This window comes from Triturus cristatus, chromosome 4_1 (assembly GCF_964204655.1).
Source record: "Triturus cristatus chromosome 4_1, aTriCri1.1, whole genome shotgun sequence".
NCBI classification, from domain to species: Eukaryota; Metazoa; Chordata; class Amphibia; order Caudata; family Salamandridae; genus Triturus; species Triturus cristatus.
Genome location: NC_140585.1, coordinates 415322726 through 415342183, shown reverse-complemented (window position 1 = coordinate 415342183; position 19458 = coordinate 415322726). Strand labels below are relative to the sequence as shown.

The window sequence follows — 19458 nt, the reverse complement described above, 5'->3', positions numbered from 1 at the left end:
CAGAAAAGGTCCGCTCAAAGAGATCCAGTTCCTTGTTGAGTAGCACAATTCAACAAGCACAGTCCGCTTTCACTTTCGTCAGTTGTGAAAGCTTTCTTGTCTTTATGGGGCCATGTGTTTAAACACTTGGCCCCATAAAGATAAGAAAGCTTTCGCGACGCACAGAAGGCAGACGAGCCTGTCCAAATGGGACGGCTCAAAAAGCCGAACAAAAACGTCATGAACAGCTCTTTTCCAATGGCTGGCCACCGTTTAGCATAAACAGTGACGCCGGCCAATGGAAAAGAGGGGCAGGGCTGAAAGCCCTTTACAGAAAATACCACAAAACGTTAAATCTCGCCAGCGAGACTCGCATGTGCGCAGCCCATGCCTGGCGAGGCCTAAAAACTGCTAATTAATTAGGTTAACCATTCCAAGTCTGGCCTGCCAATGCGCTCAAGCAGAACAAGGCCTGTAGACTGCTACCACCATCATAATGACAAAGTGACCCCCATTATTACTCCATTTATTTAAGACACGGCAGACTCCCGACCTCTGAACGCATCGAAGGAGTGGGTTTACCAATGCCCTTGGCACTAGAAGTGTTAACGCCTCATTGCAAGCAGAAATTTGGCGTTTATAAGCTTTTGACTCATCATTATATTTTACTGTACGACATACACTTATTGCTTGAAATTTGTACATGATTGAATGTTGCCCCTTGGACAACGTTACCAACAAACTACACGGAAGAACGAGTACTGCTCTTTCAATCTAGCTTTGCAAAACGTATACATGCGATTGTTGTATTTTATTTTAGAGCAACTTAGGCATTTTCAAATAAGTCTAGGCACATGCCTGGAAAGCAGTTTTCACAGCTTACCAGGAGTGCTTCCACATAAAAACATTTCTGGACTTCTCAGGCAGACGGCAAGACTTTCAATAGGAGAATACTGGCACTCTCCAGTAGTACAATATTTCCATTTAAATAATTGAATTGATGTATACACTCGCGTTTTGATATGCCTTAATAAGAGCACGCTGCCATTCGATCTGACCATGTGCAGGTTAGGATCATGTACAACAAATGCTTTAAGAGCATTAAGCGGCTCACAACACTTTAACCCCTTGAGTGCCCATGACGAGATGGTCTCGTCATGGGCCGCGGTTGCGCTGTGCCCATGACGAGACTATCTCATCATGAGCCCCGCCCGCTAATGAAACGCCCGGCACAGGGCGTGGAAAGGGCGGGGCACTCAAGGAGTTAAGACTCAACCCACAAGTTTTTAGGTCGAGCCTACAGCAGCGCATGCGCTGTTGCTCGCCTTTTGTAAGTGGGTTTTAAAAGTGCTTCCCACCGGCATTTGCTGGCCTAATGCTTGCGTTCACGCTCGCGTGAACGTGCAATTACTTTCACTTTGGGCGCTGCTGCGCGCGCACGCACGCACCACTCGTGTGTTTGCCGGCGCACGCGCGCCTTCGCCTCTCTCTCCTGCTGCAGCCCCCATCTTTGCATTCCCCGCGACCAATGCTTGTTTAATATCTCAAAAGTACACTTAATCAAACATTAAGTACTTTGTCTCATACTTGCATTGTATACAGAGAACACGTTTTGTATTTCAACCTCAACAGGCTCTTAATTCTATTTTACATCTCAAAACGCAAGCCTGCCCTATTATCGTTGCAATGCTTCCGTAACTAGTTAAAAAACATTCTAAAGTTCCTCTGTGGTACCATCCGAAAAGGGAACTTGCAGCTTACGTTGTATGTACAGTACCATATTTCTACAGTACATCATTAAGTGTTGCATGTTTCGAAAAACAGCAACGTGGGAGGTATGCACACTCTTCTGCCGTTTCCAAAGTGTGCTCGTTCTGGTTAGGGTGGCAATTCTGTAACCACGCGATACCAGTGCCAACAGAAAAAAAATAAAAAAAACACTGCAGGAGCACATAAAGTACCAGAATATCTTTTTCAACTAGTTTTAAAGAACATACCCTACAGTGTGACCCAAATTACAGAACGTTTGTGCCAAAAAAAAGCGCTAGCACCATACCAAATGCAAAATAATTGGCAGAAACAGCCGACTGAAAGTTGGTTATTAAAAAGCGGCAAAGCACACAGCTGAATCAATACACAGGGAGCTTCAGAAAAACATTACACACCACACATAGCAGAAGGGAAGTTTCCATGTCTAAACTTTTCTACAGGAGCACAAGCGGTGTGTCATGATCGCTCCGGTGGGCAGGGCAGAAGGGAGCTCGGTCCAAGGGAGAATCACGCACCGGGACTACATCACCCACGAGGCGTAGCGACCACGCTCCCCCACGTGACCGGGAGTGCGGCCGAACAAAAGACGGAGCAACGCAGGGGGGCGGTGCCAATGATTCGTTTTCAACCTGTATCCAGTCAACGGCCCGCGACCTGCGTCGTCGAACCCAGCCGTGTTTTCCGAGCCTCGGACAGCCTGTGTTCCCCGCCCGGAGCTCCACGCCTCCAGAAGCGTCAGACAGCCCGTGTCTCCAGTCCGACGCTCCCCGCCACCAGAAGAGTCCCGATCCCCGCCGTTTCAACCAACAGCGCGAGGTGAGTGCTTTCACCACTACAAACGCCCGAAGAGACCTCGGAGGTTCCGGGCTATCCTCGGCACCCGATTGATGCATCCCGCTCCTCTGCTCCCTCCTACAGAGCGCGGGGGGGGGGGTAACGAGTGCCCTCCGTTCTGCCGCGCAGGAGCTTCTCCTGCTGTTTTGTCCTTTCTTTGGTGTTCCTCGCAGCGCCCCCTCAGAACCCGCTATCCCGGCGCTCCTCGGCCCCAAGGATTCCTGGGCTAAGAGTGGAAGCACCACCAGCGGTTACCGGGTGCTCCTGATCTCCATTTCCTCATTTCGTGAGCCTATCTTCCCGGCGCTCCTCGGCCCCACGGATTCCTGGGTCTCGAGTAGAAGCGCCATCGGCGGCTCCCGTGAAGCTCAAAAACGCATTTGGGTCATTCACGCCCAGAGCCTGGAACAAAAGCAAAATCAGAGGTCGGCTTAGACCTCACCTGCGAGCTTGTGGCCTCGCCCCAGTGCATTCAACTGTATCGAGACCTTCACTTGGGCACTGATTCCAGCTCCACTCTCCAAGGGAAGAGAGGAAGAGGCAGGTAACACTGGGAACACGTTGGGGAACACTCTAGCCACAGGGAGAGAATAAATAGCATCTAAATCCCCTCTCTTTGTCTCGTTGCAGGTATCTCTCCCAGCTGACTCCTCCCTTCCTTCCCTCGCCCACCTGTCTCCCGAGCCCGAGGGTCTTTCATACGAATCCGGGTTGGGGACGGATGGGAGGGGGAACCCTCTATAGCATCAGCGTCATCCCGAGGAGATAACCCAGGGTACGCCGCGACACGGTGCCAAGTGGAAGGCAGAGCCAAACCCTCCCATTTAAGCAGCACTGCGTCAGATTCATCTGCTCTATAGATTTGAAACTGGGATCGTCATGGAGGTCTAGAAACCACTAGCAGACTGCCACATGGAGGCTATACCCACACATCAATCTCCCATGCACATCCTGGCACCAATACATTTCAGACCACAGAGCGACATGCTTCTGGCATCTCAAGCAGCATGCACCTCCACCAGGTCATTGCTGTATTGAGTCATTCGCCCATGCCTCATATATCACAAATAAAATGGACCTGGTTTATGTGGCACACGGCATGTCTAACCCCTGGTTCAATTAAGTGCACTCACATTGCAGTTAATGGCTAGCTCCTCGTTCAGTACATGTTTTTGTGGGTCTTTCTTCCTGGTTCCCTACTGGAAAGACAGACCCTATTGAGACTGGAAATACTGCCACATGACTAGCTGTGAAAAACCCAGAGGGGTGACTGGGACATCAACACCATAGCATAAACACAACTTGCATGGGAACATTTAGGTACAGAGAAGTAATGTCTCCCTTACTTCACAAAGAATATGGCGACTTGTTAGCAAGACGTGTCTCTTCCCTTTTACAGCCAATGGATGTATAGGCCAGCTTTGCCATTGAGAATTGAATCCAAATTGCAAGACTAGCTCTTTGAGGAAGTATATTTAGTTCCAGACATTCTAGTTCCCTTTGGGAGTCCTCCACTTTAGGTGATCTTAGTCTTTTAGTGTGATAGGGTTCACAGGGGACACATGCTTAGAGAGAGAAAAGAGCAATAAAGGTCTAGGTGCCTCCATTTCTTCCCACCCTCCTTGGGTCTGTCCCGTTGCACATCTCCCACCAGTGTCACTCTTGCCTGGAGTTAAAAAGAGTAATCAAGTGTCTGATCTGGATTACAGTTGCTCTCCACTGATGGCCTTGTGTCTCTGCTTTATTTAGGGAAATGTTAGTACCACCTTCCCACCAGAACTGACATGGGATTGGCTAGGTGTGAGGGAATCCTCACCCTAGGGTTACTCACAAAACCCAATTGGGTAATTTTATTTCTTCCCTTGGATACCCTTTAAGAGGGAAGACTCCTTCGTCTTGATCTTCCGACAAATACGGCAGCTGTTCTTCTACAAAGGGAGCAAATCTTGTTCCCGACCTACATACCTCCACTCTATTCATGCAATAGTCTCTAACCAAAGTCAATGACACCTTACAGCCCCCTGAAGCCTACAAAGTGATGGATGGCATGCTTGAATTAATCTTAGTCACTGGTAATTACTTTGGGCCGCACTCCAGTCCATTGTTAATTTGCGCACCATGCCACCTCAGTTTGGATCCAACCACATGCAAATCATTTTTAGTCCTGATCCAGTGGGAACAGTCTAGCCCAAAATGCCAAGCCAGGTCCTCCATGAACAGAAACACAAGCAACCTAGGACTGGCTTCGCCCCCTGGTCAGAGCTCGTCAGCCAGATATAGATTGGTTCCAGTCACACAATTAGTCCAAAAGCCACATCTGGGAACATCTGTCCCACCAAGTGCAACACACTGAAGCATATACAAATTAATTTCAGCCTCTGGTAATTACTTGGGGCAACATCTCAGTCCATCATTATTTTGCACAATGGGCCACCTCAGTTTGGACCCAGCCATTTGCAAATCAGTCTTGACTCTGCTCCAAATGGGAACAGTCCCGCTTGAACTGCCTGGCCAGGTCCTCCTAGGACCATATAAAACCATAAAGGAATACTGATGTAGTGTCAGGAATGAGCAAAGCCCTTGCTGTTTGGTATTCTTAATGCAAAAAATGGTGACCCAGCAGTTTATACCAGAGTGCCTCAAGGGCCCAGTGAAACAATGGTGGCATAAGCCATTTCATGCGACAAGAGTTTGACTGATGAAAAGTACCAGACGGAGATGATGTTAAGAAAGGATAGCATTGAGCCTGGTTTCAGAGGCATTAGTCTGGAAGGTAAAAGATCGGGAATAACCCAGGCATCTGAGAACGGATTTGAAGGCAAAACCTTCAGGAGGGTAACAGAAGCTTTTTTAGGTCTCGCCTGACCCAGCGCATGCGCTGGTCTGGCGAGACTTAGAGAGGGCTCCAAAAAGTGCTACCAGGCCAGCCTAGAGCTACAGTGCATGTGCGCGGGTGCGCACGCCGCGATTTACCGCGAATACTTTCACGGCCGCTTTGATGTTTGATCGTGATCACTTTCGCGGCCGCTTGGCATAGCCAATAGGTCTCACTTTTGGGAACTTAAAAGTATTTAGTTATGCAACTGTTGCATGGCTAAACACTTATAAGGTCCCAAAGGCAAGACCTATTGGCTATGCCAATGCCTATCCTGATCAGGTCTCCAGGGTATGTTGTTTGGGATAACGTTTTCAATAGAGACTTAGGAGGAGTGGCTGCAGTTAAACAAGCATTGCCATAGCCAATAGGTCTCGCCTTTGGGACCTTATAAGTGTTTAGCCATGCAACACTTGATGTTGTTGCACCAAGGATATTGTGCTGGATGACTAAACACTTATAAGGTCCCAAAGGCGAGACCTATTGGTTAGGCTAATGCTGGTCATCGATTATTATTGTGTTTCTAAAGGGTATTTCCGCTCACACGCGTGACTAGCAGGACGAGAGTTTCGTTAATGCATTTGCTTTTTTCCGGCTTCGTGCATTTGCACGAACGCATTCTTTAGCAAAGAAGAAAGACAAACAAAGCGAAAAACGTTTGTTATAATATGCAGACCCAAACACACACGCGCCTTTCAGAAACGAAAGAGGAAGGTATGGAAATAGACTATGAGCCCGGACCACCATGCACGCCCCTCCCTAGTTGGGCAGCCTCCGAGTGAAACTATGAGCTCGTTTAGGGGTCACAGACACTTCTTAGTAAAGACGATGGCCAGAACAAGGGACAGGGTATGGAACCGGCACTGGCAGGAAGATAATCTTCACCATACCTAAAGAGGCCGAGCCCGCAGACAGGTCCCCCGGCGGCGCCATTCCCAATAGCAGGCAGCCACCGAAGCCACCAGCATCGGAGGCGCCTCGGGACACGGAAAGCAGTGCTTGCCGTCCGTCCGCGGCGGTGCTCGGGCTTTAGCTGTTGTTGTTCTTCAGCTATCACTCGAGCTCTCCTCAACAGACGCCATTCACTTTCGCTTTCTATCGCGAAGGTCCATGGGAGTTTTCGGCTAGGCGGGTCCCTCAGTAGCCACTAAGAGCCCGAGCCGGTCTGCCGAGCAGCGGCCGAAGTCTATTAACAAGTATGCGAACTGTGATGCTGCATGCAATAGGGGCGGGGTCAGCGTGCGGGGCGGGGTCAAAGGTATGGCAAAAAACACCAAAATATCCTGTAAGGTTTTTTTTTTTGGTCTTTACCTTTCAGGCAGTTACATATAAAATAAGATACAGCTTAAACTATTAAATAAATATAAGAGTTAATGTAACCAGTAGAAAATGCACTATAGTAAATTCCGAGACCTCTATTAGCCAATACACTACAGAGCGAAGGCAAATTGTTTGGGAGTGACCCTGATGAGAGAGGGCCAACAGGGGCAGTTCCTACAAAATATAGAAAAACATTTCTGCGCCCGATCATACACAATCTTTTTGCTTTGATGGGTAGCCGGAGATACGACAAGACAACAGTGTCTAAAGCAACAGTTTCCCCATGAGCTTCTTGAGAAATCTGTGCTGTCCTTTCCTGATCACAGGCAACAGTTTACATGGACTAAAAACACATAGCAGTTTGAAAGACATGCCCCAGTCCACCGACACAGACTTCTGTTACGAATAAGAGCTGCTTCAGTAAAAGAGCATAATCTCCATGCACATCATGGCAGAGTCACAAGACCTCCCAACTGTGACATGATGCACTCTCTTTAACAAAGGTTATGGGGATTGGAACTTGCCTTAAGAACAGATTTGTTGCCAGGTCAAACGAGCGAGACTTCACTAATGCCAGTATTCTGCTTTAATAATTGGTATGAGAGGTGGGGGGAGGCTTTCAAGGAAAATAATAGGGCCAATCCAGATACTGGCCTGCCTTACTGCATCCCTCTTTATCACACAGGTAAGCACTACCCTATCAACGGGGCCTTTCATGCACCACTAACACATATACATGCAGTGTGATGTCCACACCAACAGGACTGAAACAATCTTTTCAAGAGTTGCCCTGACAGGGGCATCAATGCACTAGTTACAGTGCAAAAGGCAGTCTTGATTAAAGAGACAGGTTTTTAGGGGTCTTCCTTTTTTAAACAGAAAATATAAATTGAGTGAGGTGACAGTAAGTTAAAGGATGTGAATCCCATTGTATGGCAGCCTAGAAAACAACGGAATGTTCACCGATTCGTTGTGACATATTCTATTGGGTGCCTTGCTCTGGACTATCCCTAGATCTTAGAAATTAACCTGGATAATACATTTGGAATAGCGTCTACAAATAGACTGGACCTCGAGTTCTGCAAGTTAAAATAACTGCCTTTAATAAAACCCTTTTATGAGTATGGAGTCAATGTAGGTCACTTAGCTGGGAAGCGATGGAGAGATGCCTAAGCAAATCCAATACAAGGTGGGCGGCCATGTTGTGGACTAGCTGAAGTCAGTGAATGTATTATTTTGGCAGACCCAGAAAAAGAGAACTTTCATAACCTAGTCTCAGAGTGATCATAGTATGAATGACCATTTTACAGCAAGTAAAAATTAGGAAGGCCAGGGTCCTTAGCAAAGACATGTGGAAAGCCTACAGAATGACAGATCATGGTCAAATTGGATTCCAAGAAGGAGTAGGACTCTGGCCCAATTCAGGTGGCCACCACGCCGGAGACCAATTGGTATTAGAATGGCTAAAGACGAGAATCTTGTTCTTTTCTGGAGAAAGCCATTATGCATCCGTTTGGCTGCGGTGATAACCGTGATACACAATCTTTTTAAAGCTCTTGGCTACAGAAGACTTGCTCGGAAATGGACACAACTGTATGTTGCATGCACAGGATAGTAGAGGAAAGCCAAAGAACTGCACAATATGTGCCAGAGGAGCTAGACAGAAAGTTAAAAGCGTGGGTCTGAGGAATTATCCCCATGTTGCTTCTTTTTTAATCCTAGAGATAGCCGATATAAACGGGCCCAAACTTACAGCTTGAGATCACTTAGATTAAAAGGAAAGCAGCCCTTTAACAGCAGTCCCACGGGTTCCCATAGCTGCTGTATATTTTTACAAGTCACATTTGAAAAATATACACAACATGACAGACACTTCTTGATCTTGCAAAGAGTGTGAATGGAACAGGTTAGCGAACTACTCCCTAGCGGTCTCCAATTCCTCTTTCCGTGGTCCTGCAGCATGCCCGCGCTCTCCTCAGTCACGCAAGGCTGCTAGCCAGTTCCAAGAGACTAGGAAGATAAAACACAAAGATCTGCAGCACTCGGAGTTGTGCTGCAAAGTGAATTTAAAATAGCTTACAGGAGCACTGTACCGACAAAGGCTGAGGGATATGCATAGATCTAGCTTAAACAATATTCCGCTGCATCCCAATGTCGCATGGCCTACCTAAAATAGGACGAGTGAATGCTAGTAAAGACTGCTGGACAGAGTAAAATGAAACGTTGACTTTCGAATAAACACATACTCTGTCTCTAGAGAAAGAAAGAGATTGAACAAAATGTATATAAGAAGATTAATTAACCTGAATTGCTTATGCATGTGTATGTAGTGGACAAAACGTAATAAAATAGTTTTAATTAAAAAATCATTGTAATACGTGTTCAAATTATACAGTTCATACTGCTCTCATAAACACACTGAGCAACCACCTCATTCTCAATGGCAATTGCAGAAATATATCCTCTGACCCACTTTGTGCTCAATACTTTGGCTTTTTAATGTGGTTTGGTATTTTCCAGCCAAAACCCATGGCTAAAAAATGGGCCTTTGGTGCATTTTTTCAGGATTCTATCCATAAACAGACAAGTAGTTTTAGTGTCAACATCAAGATAAAAGCAGATTTACAGGGAGTTTGAAACAAAAAATCTGGCAAAACTAAACTGTTCACATTTAATGAAACACAACTGTAGGTGAATAAATAAAACAACACAAAGCTGTCACCATATAGTGCCTCATTCAAGTGCCTCAGATTTACTGCTGTTAACTCTGACATCCTAGAGCAGTGGTTCTTAATCTGTGGTCGGGGGACCCCTGCAGGACCATGATATCTACTCAAAGGGTCCTTGACTACTTAGAAAATAAAATAATATTAGCAGATTAATAATGTGCATGACAATAAAGGTATAGCTAAAACATCGAAATATTCTGTAAGGTTTTTTTTGGTCATTAACTTTCAGGCAGTTACATATAAAATAAGTTGCAGGTTAAATGGGAAATAAATATAAGAGTTGAGGTAACCAGTGCACAATGCTCTATAGTACATTATGAGACCCCTATTAACTAATACACTACAGAGGTCAGTGTGTAAACAGAGCGAAGGCAAAATTAAATCTTGGTTGGTGCAATTGAGATCAGTAATTTGTGTATTTTTTGTGCTACGAGGTCCCAGCTGTGACAGAAATCCCTGTGAATATATGTCAATATTTTGAACTTGCACTACACACAGTATAAGATAGACTGTTACAAAATGCACAGGAAGTTTTAAGCTAAAATAGTGCTTCCACAATATAGATTTTAGTAATACTTAGACTATACGTAATTAATTATTTTTTATCATCATCATCAATCAACTTTATTTCGGTTTACTGTACCATAAAAGTGCATAATACAAGATAATAAATATACCTAAAAACATTATAATACAAATCTCAACTCATTGCAGTATAAATATGAAAAACAATCATAGTACATCAATTGTCAGAAGGCTACCACAATACTCAGACAAAAGACCATGGAACAGAAACCTCAGAAAAAGTCCTTAAAATGTCCTCCATGTCACCCGAATTATCTGAGTTATTGCCTAGAGTGAGGAGCTCAGATATACTCAGTGAGATAGATAAGATAAAACTGTGCACTATGATAATGGATAAAGTATAATTTGTAAGACATAAAACCTAAATATCATTTTGCTTGCGGGTTTCTCCCAGCAGTCCTTGCCTTATAATTGATTTTTTACTGTGTTCCTTACTTCATTTGGACCTTATTTCGACTTTTAAAAACCCTAAGAGTTCATTGGAACTTTAAGAAGGCATAAACCAATTATATGCAAGTTGAGATCTTTATAAAATTTAAAAACATTTGATATTTAAAATGCAAGGTCGTAAAACGTAATTTATTACTTTCTTGTCTTCCAAGACCTACTATAAACATAGAGAGCCATAGCTGCATAAGACCTGCCTTTCACTACCTACTTCCAAAGTTCATATCAGACCTATGTCCCATATCCTAGGAGCCTTTTCGTAATACACCATATAGAGAAAAGAAATCTGGGTACTGCGAATGCTATCGCACGATGGGAACCATATTTCAGTATTTTAATTGCCTCAAGATGGTTAGGAGTCCCTATGTTCCTACAAACCCGTACTATCCACGTTTTTCTTTCTCTTTTATAAAATGGACAAAAGAAAAAAACATGTGCCTCACCTGTGTTCTGTGCTAATTTCAATCTCTGTTTCCCTTTGTGAAAGGCCAAATCCATATGCTCATTAAGAGTGATCCCCAAGTACTCAAAGATGGCAACCCTCTCCAGAGGAATTCCATTCAGCACAGGGTTGGTCCTGGTGGAGTGTGCAGAATCAAAAACTATAAATTTTGCCTTAGCAACATTAACCTTGAGGCCCCGCCCAATACAAAAGGTATTGAAGCCATCGAGTATCCTTTGGATCCCCATGGGAGATTTTGAGAGAAGGAGTGTATCATCGGCAAACATCAGGGCTGGGATTTTGGTTGGACATATCTTAGGAACATCGTTGTCACTGACCCCGTTCAAGGTATCAACTAGCCCACTGATGTATAGACAAAAGAGGGTAGGAGCCAATACACAGCCCTGTCGGACGCCCCTAGTTACTGGAAATGGTTCAGAGAGCTCTTCTAATTTCCCACATCGAACCTGTGCAAGGTTCTTCTCATGCAACCACCTACGAATGTTACAGAGGTAAGTGGGGACCCCATATTAGACATGACAGACCAGAGTTTAGACCTAGGAACTAGGTCAAAATTAGATTTTAGAGCTAGAAAGATCAGATATAAACTTCCACCTTCAAGCACCACCGTTTTCCAGTAGAGGAGTAGAAGGCGGAATACCTGATCAACGGTGGAAGTTCAGTTTCTAAAGCTTGCTTGTAGGGTACTGAGGGCATCATGAAGTTCTCTTCACTCTTGAAGCCGAAATAAGATAACCCTTGCAGAAACCTTCTGCATCACATCTATAAGGCTAATGGGCCTGTAATTTCCCAGTACGAGCGGTGACCCTTTCTTGTACACAGGCATTATTTCAGCACCAGCCCATGTCTCGGGGATGGGCATACCACCCATTACGGCATTAATGATAACCAGCAAGTAGGGGCCCCAAACTTCAGGTTCTAAAAGATATAAATCCCCAGGGATTTTGTCAATACTGGGAGCCTTGCTGGGGGCTATCTTAGAAATGGCTTTGCATACTTCGTCAAGGGAGCTAATAGGAAAGTTCTCTTTATCCATAGTACCATCCCAGGCTGATGTTTTCAGATCTGCATTTTCGTTCACCTCTTCCTCTGGGCGATCCTGGACATCATAGAGAGAGCGAAAGTGGCCATTCCAAACATCGGCCGCGATGTTTGGCTTTAGATTGTTTCTCCCTTCCCAGTTACCAAAGGTGACTATATTCAAAAATGCGCTAGGATCTTTGAATTTGAGTGCCTGTAGGAGAGACTCCGTTTGGCCATATCCCACTCTATTTTGGCCTGTTTAATAGCATCCTTATACTTGGTTCTAGCACTAGAAATCTGGGTTTTATTCTTAGATTTTATTGCTAGTACTAAGCTAGATTTAGCTTTCCTACAGTGCCAATTATACCAAGTTGGAATGATCTGTTCTCTCTAGATCTTGCATCATGAAAAAAGAGGTCCCTCAGTGTGGCTACGCAGAGTGAATGAGTCTCCGCAATTTTCTTATGCCTGGTTTCTAGATTCAATATCCCCATGCAGACACTCAAGTCTCCACCCGCACCTCATCCCTGGTGGTCCAATGGGAGAGCCTTGCTCTTCTGCTGGTTCCACTACTGTCTGGATTGTGTCGTGCCCATTTTCCTGTCTGTTATTGTGCCAGTTTTTCTGTCCTACTGTTATTGTGCCATGGCGTTTCTATTTGTGATCTGTTATTTGTTGCCTTGTCATTCTCTGTTTTTGTTTCGTTATTTTCTGCCCTTGCCCTCCCCCTGCCGGTTCCCGCTCTCGCCTCCCAGCTGCGCTTTACTCCCCCTTCGCTATTTAATGGTGGCTGCTGTGCAGCCGCGCCGCTGGCGCGCCAAAGGCAAGCCAGTCTGCACCCGTCTGTGACCCGACCAGTCCCAGGGACCCTGCATCGCCGACCTCCCACCGCTATGACTCAGCTGCCCTCCTCGCACTCAACCCCGGAAGGAACAACAACTGCCAGTTGTCCACGTCTAACATCACCCACGGATAGTTCTCCTGCCGTCAATGCTGCCAAACCTTCACCATCCTCCGCACCACCACGGCCGCTGCCCCCACGCCGTACACCAACACCACCGAAGCACTTAGATGCATCCTCCTCAAAGTGCACTCCCTGCACAGGCACGCTGTAGAAATCTGGGACCTCCTCGACACCCTGTTGCCAGACATCGCCTTCTTCACAGAAACTTGGACCAACTCCACCTCCGCCCCGACATCGCCACCGCCATCCTGACTGATCCAAGATTCAGAGGAAGGACCGCCCCAACCGCTCGGGAGAAGGACTTGCCATTGCACACAAGAGCTTCCTCCGACTCACGAACTCCAGCTCGAGTGACTCACGAACTCCAGCTCGAGTGACAGCCTGCCAACTTCCACCTTGACAACTCCGCCACGGTCCTGGACAACTTCGCCAACCTCGGACTGAAACAGCTCATCACCACCCCCACCCACAAGGCAGGACACACCCTCGACCTCATCTTCGCAGGAGATAACAACACCCACTTCAGCCACACCATGCAACCCCCCTGGACGGACCGCCACTGCGTACACTTACACATTGACAAACTCACCGCACCCAAACCTGCACCCCGGCCTCCACGAAGGAACAGGAGCAAGATCATCGAGGAGCAGAGCAACTCCACCCTCAACCGCACTGCCCCCTCCACCTCGACCGACGCCAACTTCACAGCCAAAGAACTCTACAGATGGCTCACGAACTGTGCAGACGAGCTCGCACCCCTACGAAACCCCGAAAGACAGCACCCCAGAAAGGCCACCTGGTTCACCCTCGACCTCCAAGAATCCAAATGCACCCGCAGACGTCTTGAGAAGAACTGGAGGAACAGCAAATCCTCGGAAGACTGCACCGCCTACAAGAACGCCATGACAGAATACCATCAACACATCAGATCCACCAAAAGGACATACATCCAGGAATTCACCAAACCCTCCAGTGAAACCACAGACATTACCCCTTCCCAGGACCTCTGCAACAAGCTTGGCTCCAACTTCCATCTGTATATCAAGGGCCTCTATGACAACTTCAACGACCAGACACTTGACTCTTAAACCACTTCCTTCTCCAGCAACGCCAGCTAGCCCACCATCTCCTCTTGTTATCACCGAAGACACAACATCGACCATAAAAGGCATCCACTCAGCAGCCCCCATGGCCCCCTGCCCCCGCACATCTTCCACAGAGCCACCGCCATCGCACCGGCATCTTTCCTGACGACTGGAAACACACAGAAGTGAGACCCCTACTCAAGAAGCCCTCAGCAGATCCCATGAACCTCAAGAACTACCAACCCATCTCCCTCCTCCCATTTGTGGCCCAAGTCACTGAGAAGACCGTTAACGTCCAACTAACGAAATTCATCGAAGAAAACTCCATCCTCGACCTCTCCCAATCCGGATTCCGCAGTAACCACAGTCCTGAGACCGTCCTACTCACCGCAACACGGATGGCATCCACACCCTCCTCGACCAAGGACACACCACAGCCCTGATCCTTCTGCACCTCTCTGCAGCCTTTGACAACGTCTCCCACCGCACATTCACCGCCAGACTCCACGACACTGGTGTACTTGGAACCGCCCTCGACTGAATCCGCTCCTTCCTCACCGGCAGAGCCCAAAGAATCAGACTTTCACCCTTCCTCTCTGAACCCACAGAGATCAACTGCGGAGTACCCCAAGGATCATCGCTCAGCCCCACACTCTTCAACATCTACATGGCCCTTCTCACCATGATCGTCAAACAGCGCGTATCCTACGCCGTCGACACCCAGCTCATCCTCTCCCTCACCAAGGACCCCCTCACCACCAGACTCAACTTCCAGGAAGGAATGAAGCATGTCGCATCCTGGATGAGCAGCAGATGCCTGAAGCTCATCTCGGAGAGGACAGAGGTCCTTGTCCTCATACGCCTCCTCTACATGGGACAACACCTGGTGGCCCATCGCTCTCGGCAGCCCCTCCACACCCACGGACCAAACCTCAGCATCCTACTCTACTCCTCCCTCTCCATGACCGGACAGGTCAACACCGTCGCCTCCACCTGCTTCAACACCCTCCGCATCCTCAGAAAGACCTTCAAATGAATCCCCCCCGAATCAAGGAAGACCGTCATCCACACACTCAACCAGCAGACTGGACTACGGAAACGCCCACTATGCCGGGATCAACAAGTCTCAACTCCAGACTATACAGAACACTGCAGCCAGACTCCCCCTCATCATCCCTTAACACAAACACATATTCCAACCCCTGCATAACCTCCACTGGCTCCCCATCGAGAAGAGAGTGACTTTCAAGATAGTCACCAACGCCTACAAATGCCTCCACAACACCGGACCCCAATATCTCAAGGAAAGATTCCCCTTCCAGGTAAGAGGAACCTTCGATCCACTGACCTCACCCTCGTAGAAACTCCGCGCATCGGCAGAGCAAGAACGGGTGGAAGAACCTTCTCCTATATCGCGGCCAAGTGCGAGAACGACCTCCCGATCGACTTCAGACACGCCCCCAGCCTGCACATCTTCAGGAAGACCTTCAAGACATGGCTCTTCGACTGACCAGAGCTGCCTTTTCCCCCAGCGCCTTGAGACCCTCACGGGTAAGTAGTGCACTTAAAACTCCCTGATTGATTGCTTGAGTCTTCCATAGTGGTCCACATAATTTTATGAATAATAGAAATTAGAAATCGAGGACCCCTTTATTTTATCCCAGTGGATACGTCAACATGACGTTGAAAGGCGAAGTCTAATGTCAGGCGCATCACAATTCTTTCCATGGGTGTTCCCTATTTGGAATAGCATATCTAATGCCAAGACATTATGATCGCTATCATGGCATGTTAGAATGGCAAAGTCTAAAACCGAGGCTCACATTTTTGTATCCATGAGGACTTAATCAATTATGGACTCAGACCCAGCCCGGTTGAACATAGGGTGGCCATGTATGTCTAATGGTGTACGCCTATTAGAGGCCCGAACTGACTGGTTCAGTGTAAGAGCATAAATCTATAGCGCTATAGGAGACCACTTTTTTAGGGGGGGATGGTATGGCTGGTATTGCCCATTGCCTGTCTTCTTCTACCAAGGTATCACTCAAAGTAATGCCCAATAGCTCAAATTGGCAATTAAAATCGCCTCCTAAACCTTTGAAGTCGTGCCTAAGGAGGGAGGATAGCAGGATTGATAGTTTCTTCTCTACCGGGGATTCAAGGCCCCTACTGACAGTTCTTGAGTATACATTAACCAAGGCTACAGATCTTACAGAGGTGAATTCCAGAATGACACACAATAAGTCAAGGGACTCCCTCAATCTCCCTTACCGAACATTCTAGGCAGATGTCAATCCATATAGTCAATTATTGTTATTTTTTACATAACTGTCCCTTAAAAGCACACATTCCTCAGCTCTGCTGGTAACACTCTTGCACTACCACCCAAAAATAATAACTCTATGTCATCAAAAAGCTTCAAGTGATTCTAATTAGATCCAAAACTATTACAAGTAGCCTTACCATTTGCAGATGAGGGATTTGGGGGGTAGATGACTACAGGGAGGTCTGCCCCCTGAGCAAAGTGGGATGGTAGTGCAGTCCAGGACTGACATTTTGGAGTTGAGCTACATTTATAGCCTAGTATAGTCCAACATTATATGGGGGTTGCTCTGGGTTCCCTGCCATTATTTTAGGTACAGAAGACCTGATGACAGGGAGTTTTTAGTGGAGATTATCGCGAGTTTGAAGTGTATTAGCAAGTCTGTGCATGGCGCCTTACCTTGAGTTACAGCCATATCAGATTCTGCAGGAAAAGTGGCGGAGGCAATGCAACTCCTCCAGGAGTCCGGGCGCCTCGATATCCTGGTGAGCCGCAAAGCAGGGTCCCACACGGCCCGCCCAGCGCATCTGGTGTCCAGACGCGTGGCTGCAGCGGATATGGCGTGTTCACCACCGCAAAAATGGTGTGCAGTGGCATGCATAGAGAATTGGTTAAGTGCCAGGGGCAGCAGCTGATGGTAATATCACACCCATTTTGTCTTCTCTTTGATGGTTTCCCATCAAGGCAAGATCAATCTACAAGACTGCCTGTATCACCCATAAAGCCTTGCACACTTCCTCCCCTCGATACCTGGCAAATAAACTTACAATCTCTGGAGGCTCTAGACCTTCTCGAAATACAGAAAATGTACTGCTTGAGCCCCCCCCACCTTCAAAAGGGAAAGATCGATGGCTCAATCCTTCTCGGGCAATGCAGTTAGAATCTGGAACTCACGTCCTCCACTAATCCGTACCACCACCTCTACCCGGACCTTCAAAACTGACCTCAAATCTCTTCTCTTTCAAAGACACTTCCAGAACTAATACATCCCTTTTCATGTCCCTCAAGGAAGTTCCTACAATATTGTAAATTTGTAATTCTATGCCTGTACGATCCTCGTCCTAATGTGCTTTTTTTTCTTTGTGTGACTGCCATCTATTGTTTTATTTTACTTTTTCTTCTTTCTCGTTTGTATCTGTATCGTGTAAATATGTCAAATTCTCCTCATGTAACGTACTTGGTTCTATTGTGAAGCACTCTGACAACTTTGGGTAAAGTCCGCGCTATATAAAAATACATTAAATAAAATAAAATTAAAATAAATATGAGGCAGATGACAGCAGCCGACCGCGCAGGCTGTACGTGTACGAGATCACTGCCAAGAGAGGGCAGAGGAAGTGTGTGGCATCTGCTGAGCCGCCCGCAAGGGTTTATGTGAGCAATAAAGACACTGCAGTGAGAGGGGGGCACAAGAGGGGGGCACAGCGCACGGAGATAGAGGCTTGCAGGTGGGGTTTGGTGGTGAGTAACATTCCAGCAAAGCGGGCGCTGGTGACGGTGTTTATTCCAAGGAGAAGCACGTGGCCAGGGGTGGGGGCGGATCATGCTGTTATGGTAGAGTTTCATTTTAGGAGAAACACGAAGCCAGAAGTGGAGGCTGAGCATGATGATATAGTGGCACATGGGAGCACAGCAGGAGAGGAGAAAGAGCGTACGGGGCAGGCAGGGCCGGACTGGGAATCAAAACCGGCCCTGGCAAAGTGCTCGGGTGTCCCCCTTCACCCCCCCACCCCCCCACCCCCGCGGGGGGGTTGGGGGTGCCACTGAGCTCTTTGCCAGGGCCGGGTTTCTGCCGATTTTGTTACAGAGCCAATTTTGCATATATGCTGCAAAAACGGTCCTGTAACAAAAACGGCCCCCAGGGGCCCAAAACCGGCCTCCACCCGTGCGGCGCACCGGGGGATTGCCCGGTGCCCGCTACGGCCAGTCCGGCCCTGGGGGCAGGTTGAGGGCCCAGAGGTTGGGTGGCACGCCCAAGATAAGATTGCGACCGTTGTGGGGGGGCTCCATATGGAGAAAGAGCAAGAGACATGGCTTGGTTGATGGGAGGGGCTTCAGAGGGCCCCACGGGGGTTACAGTCCCGCTGGGCAACAGTAGGCCCACTGCAGGGGAAGCCAGGGTGGGAGTGAGCTGATGGATTCGGGTTTGAGGTTGGTGGGGGGGTTCAAGGAACAAGCATGGGTGGGGTGAAGTTGGGAGGGTCAGTACAAGCCAGGGAGCCTCTGCGTCTGCATTAATAGCAGCCATGTTAAAATGGAGTGGGGGTGAGGAGGAATGCGAAGTAGGAGAGCTCGGGGCAGGTGCGTCCAGCGGGGCGACAGCTCAGCTGGTTGTAGGTACAGTCGGGATGGACTGATAAGTGCGGGGGCAGATAGAAGACTGGGGTCGGCCGCAGAGGGCGCAGGGTACACCAGTCCTGTAATCTTTTACCCAGTTAGAGGAGTGGTGCAGATTTCCAGACTCAGAGTGGGGGCAGCTCGAGTGCGGCTAGTTGAAAAGAAGGCTGGGCCCAGTGCAGTTCGCTGGACGACATCGTTGGATCCCTAAGCGCCTGACAGAGAAAGGTCTGGAACAGCCTCGTCGGCCCCAGCAGGAAGGTCATGGGTGGCCTCCGGCAATCACAGAGCAACAGACAGATGGGTGGCACCAGCACAGCGGTATGGAAGGGTTCTTCTTTCGCCCCCCTTGGACGCCGTGTGTCACCCCACAACACCTAAAAGATTACCGTAACAAGACAGGAAGTGTGTGTGTGCAGGCCCCAGTTGTGCCAGTGTGGAGGACCCGTTGGGGGTTACACTGGTTGATTATGATGAGCACAGCCTTGAGGAAGGAGAGGTGTGTGACTGCAAGGAGCTGGTGTCGGCACGGTTTGATAAGGGGGGTTCAGCTAATGACATGTCTAGTGTGTTGCAGGCGAATGCAGAGATGCCAAATATGGCGACGGAGGCACAGAGGCCCATGGTGTGGCAGTAAGCATCTGTATGCCCCCCAACCTGGGAGCCAAGTAAGGGACAAGCCACTGGTGGAGGTCCAACAGGAGGGAGCAGCTGCGGAAGGGAA

General features: G+C 47.8%; 1 protein-coding gene across 2 annotated transcripts in view; it reads right to left on the bottom strand.

The window, feature by feature from the left end:
* TMEM19 (transmembrane protein 19) overlaps positions 1 to 19458 on the bottom strand; it is a 208059-nt gene that overhangs the window by 170041 nt on the left and 18560 nt on the right. The window contains exon 1 of one of the 2 annotated variants that reach the window (XM_085652530.1): positions 6349 to 6625. The exons of the other annotated variant lie outside the window; for it this stretch is intronic. The gene's annotated coding sequence lies outside the window, so the exon portion shown is untranslated. Of the gene's footprint in view, positions 1 to 6348; positions 6626 to 19458 lie in introns of those variants that run through there. 2 annotated transcript variants of the gene reach the window in all.